Below are 6,750 nucleotides of genomic sequence, written 5' to 3' on the forward strand. Positions count from 1 at the left end.
ATAGATAAAATTTCTTTCTTTATAGTGCTATAGTTTAATTGTGCCGCATTCCAGACACCAGAGTAGAAGCGAACAATTTGCTCAGAAGAATCAGGTGAAACTTTTTGTTTTAGAATGCCCCCATAACCAATGTCTGAGGCGTCAGTTTCAATAATTTTGAAGGCGTTAACAGTTGGGATACCAAGACAAGGCAAAGTTTTAACATGGGATTTGATTTGTTTAACAAGAGAAGTATGAATATCAGACCAAGGAGGAGGATTATTTTGTAACCGATCAAAAAGTGGTTTGCATTGTTTTCTCAGATTCTTGTAAAAATCAGCAACATAATTTAAGGATCCAAGAAACCTTTGAAGTTGGGTTTTGTCAATAATTTCATCAGGAAATTTATCAGCAAATTGAATGGCTCGATCAATAGGACGGATCTGTCCTTCGAAAATATCATATCCAAGAAATCTGACTTTGGTTTGAAACAGTTTGACCTTTTTGGCAGAGACAACAAGACCATTTCTTTTAATAGTGTCTAGAAACGAGTACAAATGTTTCCAGTGTTCACTAATGGAGTTGGAGAAGATCAAAACATCATCAATATAAACAATAGTGAAATGGCTGAAAGAATTGAAAATATCATTCATAATATTTTGGAATTCACTAGGAGCATTTTTTAGACCAAAGGGCATAACATTCCACTCATAGTGACCAAAGGGTGTGGTAAAAGCAGTTTTATACCTATCATTCTCACTAACCTGAACTTGCCAAAATCCAGACTTCATATCAAACTTAGAAAATATGACAGCATCACTCAACCGATGAACAAGATCATTTTTATTGGGGATAGGGTACCTGATCCACTCTAAGACTTTGTTTAAAGGTTTATAGTTAATCACAAGACGAGGGGTACCTCTCTCAAGTTCAGCATTTTTTTGGACATAGAAAGCTGCACAAGACCAAGGAGACTTGCTGTTTCTAATAAGTTTTTTCTTGAGCAAATCATTGATCTCTTTTTTACAAAATTCAACAGTTTCAGCATTCATTTGAATAGGACGAGCTTTAGTAGGAATATTCTTCTCATTAAAATCTTTGGCATAAGGCAAGTTAACAATGTGTTTCTTTCTGTGCCAAAAAGCATTAGGAATTTCAGAACAAACATCACTTATTAGTATTTTTTGAAAATTAACAATTTTGGATTGAAGCAGTTTATCAGAAAGTTGTTCAACAATTTTCTTGTACCTAACTTCTTGTTGAAGGGAGTTGAGGTGTTTGACTTTAGCATGGATCAAATTAACAGTTTCAGGGGTTTCATGCTTTTCACAAAATTTGAATTTTACTTTTTGTCCAAAAGGATCAGTAGTAATTCCATCATCATCAGTAAGGAAAGGATACAAAGAGTTAATAAAAGGCAAACCAAGAATTACTTTATCAGTCATGTTCTTAACAAGTACAGAGGGGATCTTGAAGCAAACATTATCATGGCAAACATGAGCATTATTTAACTCATATTTTATTTTCATTTTTGTTCCATTAGCAGAAACTAATCTTTCAGTAGATTTTTCAAAATATTTAGAAGGAATCAGTCCTTCTTGAATACAATTAACATCAGCACCAGAATCAATCATAGCAACAACATCAAAAGCATAATCATGAGCAACAACAATTTTGACTTTAGTGTACCATTTGGGCAGCATATGTTTAACAAGAGACAATTGATTATCAATCAAATTAATCAAAGTACGGTCAGAAACATTACCAGAAGGAGAAACTTGTTGATCGGATTCATCTCCGTCTTTTTGCTCATCATCATCAGATTGGTGCTTATCCATAGTTTTATCAATTTTTAGAATTAACAATTCTTGTTTAAGATGATCATTATCATGTTTAATAGTTTTAACATCATTTTTTAATTGGATTATTTCTTGTTTAACAGTTTTTATCTTATGTTGAAGATCATTAACAGTTATCTCATTTGATTTATTTTTATTAAATCTTTTCAGAGTTTCTTCAAAACTTATCGTAGAATTAGGTCTTTTAACCTTATCTTCTTTTGTTAAGTTTTTCAAAAACTTATCAAGATAATCTTTCTGCAAATTAGGATCTTCAATTTTACTTATCATGGTTAATAGTAAATCATCATTCTCTTTACTTTTGGTTAACATTTTAACAGATTTAATCACATTACAACAAGAATCTCTACAGCCAAGTTTAATATTAAGAGATTTAGAGACATCACTACGGGAATGATAATCAGAATCAGATGAGGAGGAAAAATCCTCTTCAAAGGAATCAGTTGGAGCAGCAGATTCAAGAATCTGGAATAATTCATTTTGATCATTATTATTAATGTTCAACAAGTTCAACTTATTTTTCAATTTACCAGGCTTTTGGGTACAGTCTTTACTGAAATGGCCAAATTTGCCACAGTTAAAGCACTTACCTTTACCTGATCTCTGTTTATCATGTTTTCTAAAAGCAGTTTTGTTTTTAGCATAAAAATCATTGGGTTTAACAAAGTGTCTTTTATACTTTTTATGGGAATAACTTTTGTAAACCTTATCATGTTTACTTTTTCCTTTTTGCCTGGAAGGGGCAATAGGAGGTAAACCATATTGTTCACAGAAATTACCCATTTCATATTTAGCTTTCTTTTTATCTTTTAACTGTTGTTTTAACCATTTTTCATCATTGCACATATTAATTCCAATTTTCTTAATAGTGCTGAAAATATCACCATAGGTTAAATTATCAAAGTCAATAGAATCATTTTTACCAATTAATTCATTTTTTACCTTATGAGCAAAAATAGGAGGCAGACCGTCAATAAACTTCTCTTTCCAATAAGGCTTCGTAGAGTCCTTTCTGAGCATGACTCTGGAAGTAAATACATCTTGGTACCATCTGTAATCAGACATAGTAGGACATCTCAAATTATTCAAATAATCAGAAATTCGAGACGAAATATTGGAAGGAGTACCAACAAAGTGTTTAAGAATGGTGTAAACCAAAGTATTAACACCATCAGGAACACCACGGTTAATATTTTGATCAAAAATAGGCATACCATCAGTATCTCTTTTAACAGCATGTTTAATAGATTCTCTGGATTCTTCTGTGAGATGTGAATCCCACCATCCGCGAAGACAACCAGTAAAACCAGATGCAAGCAAATCAACAATATCAGGATGATCAAGACTGTCATGGTTATTTATGTATGCAATACCAACCATAGACATGTGAGCCATTTTGTTAATAATTTCTTGTTCAGACAAGCCATCAATATTCCATTCATAAAGTTTATCAGCAGAAACAGAAAACTGAGTTTGAGAAGATCTTTCTTCAAACTGTACATCAGGAGGAGTAGGTTTAGTATACCAATTTTTTGTAAAAGACGTGAAGTTGGGTTTTCCAACAAATCTTTTAATTTCTGGTAAACTTATGCCATCATCAAAAGCATTTTTAGAAGATTTTGAAGATAATGAGTCAGAATTTGTGTCGGCATCAGAAACAACTTCGTTCTCATTTCTTGAAATAGCACAAGCAGCACTTCTAGAAGTAGAAGTTTGCTCGGTTTTAACTTTTAAATCAGCAAGCATTTTTTCAATCTTTTCAACAGTTGATCCTTGGGAATTAACTAAATCAAAAGTTTTACTCTGAGAAGTTTTAAAATCAATATTTTTTCTTTGACTGGGTAAATCAATCAAAGGTTTCTCAGGTTTTGAAATAGAAGGTTTTTCATCAATTTTTTCTTCAATACGGTCAAGCTGTTGACCAATAATATGCAAAGATTCATTAGTAAAATTGTTTTGTTCAATAATGGCAGAAACAGGAGTTTTATCATCAGCAATTTTGAAAGGGGAGGCTTTCACCTCAGTGCTTTCTTTATCACTTTTGCAAGTAATCAAAACAGTTTCAAGGGGTGGATGACTGGATTTAACAACAGTTTTATCATGTTTAACAAAAGCAGACTTTTTTATTACGTTCAAGTAATTGGTATGAACCTCATTTCTTGAAACATAATAATTCTCAAGATAATCAAAAAACAAAATATGTTGTTTTAACAAATTCATTTTTTCTCTCCATTTCCTTTTGATTCTGTCTTTCTCAGACTGAGCAAAAGTACTTTGGTAATACTTTCTTTTATCACGGTTTGCTTTAGAAAAGAATTCATTACTTAAAGCAACCATATCAATTTGAAAAGCAGGGGTTTCAACATCCATATCCATCAAGTTTATCACACGCAAATGTTTAAAAGGAGGAGGAGTTTCAATAGGTGGAAAATCAGATCCAGAAGGAGCTTCAGATTTTGCATCTTCTTCTTCTTCGTGATCATCTTTTGGAAGAAATTCGGGTTTAGTTGAATAATAAGTATTGCTAACTTGGGAATTGTTGCTAGCAACTCCTTTTAGCTTTAAATCAAGTGGTTCAAAATTCTTTTTCAAAAATTCGTCAACATCAGCATTTCTTTTAACAATACTTTCAGATCCAACAAAGGACTTTCTTCCTTCATTGATTCTCAAAGGTTTGTGAGTAGGAAAACATTTGGTATCATCAAAAAATATTTTAACAGTTCCATCAGAATATTGTGCAATTTTAGTAAGATCAAGTTCATCAAAAACAGGTTTAACAGGTGGTGCAACTTGTTCCAAAGTCCATTCTTTGGGAAGAGTAATATCTTGCCATTGAATCATTTTAGGGACTTGGATCTTAGCATCAGGTGTGGAACATTGAATCAACATAGTTTTTCCAGCAGGATCACGTCCTCTAGACCGAGGAGTTAGCTGGGAATCAAGCAATCTATAAAAAATTCGGTAAATAAGAGTAAAGGGTCTACTACCATCATCCATATCATATCCAGATGTCAATATATTCAAAGTTAAAGCTTTAATAATATTAGGATCATCAAGAGCAAGAGCAAGATCAGGATAACAATCAAAGTAAACAGGACCATCATACAAAGAAGCAGTAATCATGCCAAGAATGCTATCATTAAATTTCTTAAATCTAGCATCACGTAAACACATAAGCACAGAAGCATCAATTCCTTTTCTTGTTAAAGGTTTAACAGCAACTTGAACCAAACCAATGTGTAAATATTTAAGATTTTTCTTAGACAAAAACTCGTTAATATTTTTCTTGGAAAATAAACAACATTTTTCATGAGTTCTGGAAATAGAAAAAGTTTGTTCAACAGTTCGAGCTCTATATTCAGAGAAAATACTTTTTTCAGTCCAATTAAGATCATAAACAGATTTAGTAGAAACTTTAGGAATATTCCATTTTCTAAAATCTGGGTACTCACATTCTTCAACAGTGTGGTCTTCTTCATTCACAATATCAGGAGGACAACCAGTCCTAGAGCTAACAGAGGAGTCGGATCTCCACATCCTATCAATATCTAACTTAGTTATAACACTCAATTATTATGTTTTTCTCACAACCGTTGCATTTCGTAACACATACCGGTCATCAACCCTATTCCTCTCACGCCCTCACGCTCTCCTGGCTTCACGGGCCTTACTGTTCGGATCTGGGACTTTTTACAATGGCGGTGGCGCCAACGACGGTGAGATCGACACAACAACGAAGTATCACAGGGTCAGGTAGACACGGACAGAAGATGAAAGACACAACAACACTATCGGCCAAGGAAAGAATGGCTCTGATACCATAAAGGGGGAACGACGACAGCGCAGAAGGCGGAAGCACAACAGATAGCAGATATATGGATTATTCCTAGAGTTCTAGGATTTCCCTTAGAACTCTCTCTAGGACCTCCTTAGATCAAGATATCTCACTACAAAGCTTGTAACTAGGAACCAGGACTAGCTTTCAAGCCTTGTACTATTTACCCAACCTGTTGATTACCCAAACCTGTTGATCACTGTAATCTTGTTGCTACTACTACTGTAAGTACTTTGATGTATATTCAATAAACAACTGCTGTTTTTAATACTTTGAATTATTTTGATATACAACTGCTTGGCTGGTTCTACATATGCATATGTCTAGAGTCTTGTAAATCAATTGACACCATCTTCCCATAAAAAAAAAAAAAGAATTGACACTTTTTTTCTCATGGGAAACACAAAAAATATTATTAAGTACAATCAAAAGAAATTATATCATGGAGAAGAGCTTGTTCTAAGAAACAAAGATTCACTTCCATCCAAGTAGAAAAATCAACTATGCCCTTGGTATGTATAGCAAGAAGATGAGCTGGCCAATTGCCTTGATGGTGTACAAGGGAAAATGAAACATGACGAAACTCTTCACAAAAGCCATGCATACCCACAATCATGGTTGTCAAAATCCCGATCTAGATCCTACGATTTTACGATCTCACCTGCCCAAAACGATCTGGATCTTTCAAGGATCTTTGCGATTGTTCAGGATCGATAGGATCACACGATTCTAACGATCCCAAACAACATTTATTTCTTGTAATGTTTGTTAACTTGACAGAATGCTCAGTTTGACTTAAATGAAAAATAAAATCCTAATAGACCAAGTTTTTTCACTTTAATGTAGAAAGAGTGTCAATTGGATCCAAATAAAAAATATTCCAATAGTGTCATGTTTTGAGATTTTTGGCTTTAAATAATGCTTACAAATGGATATAGTGATGTATGGTAATTATATCAATGAATGTATAATTTATGTGATTATTTAACATACCAATGTGTATTTTTTGTTTTTTTTTTTTCAAATAATGTAGGATCTTACAATCCACGATCTCACCTCCCTCCTACGATTCTACGT

Source organism: Castanea sativa, chromosome 4 (assembly GCF_040712315.1).
Source record: "Castanea sativa cultivar Marrone di Chiusa Pesio chromosome 4, ASM4071231v1".
Classification (NCBI taxonomy): domain Eukaryota; kingdom Viridiplantae; phylum Streptophyta; class Magnoliopsida; order Fagales; family Fagaceae; genus Castanea; species Castanea sativa.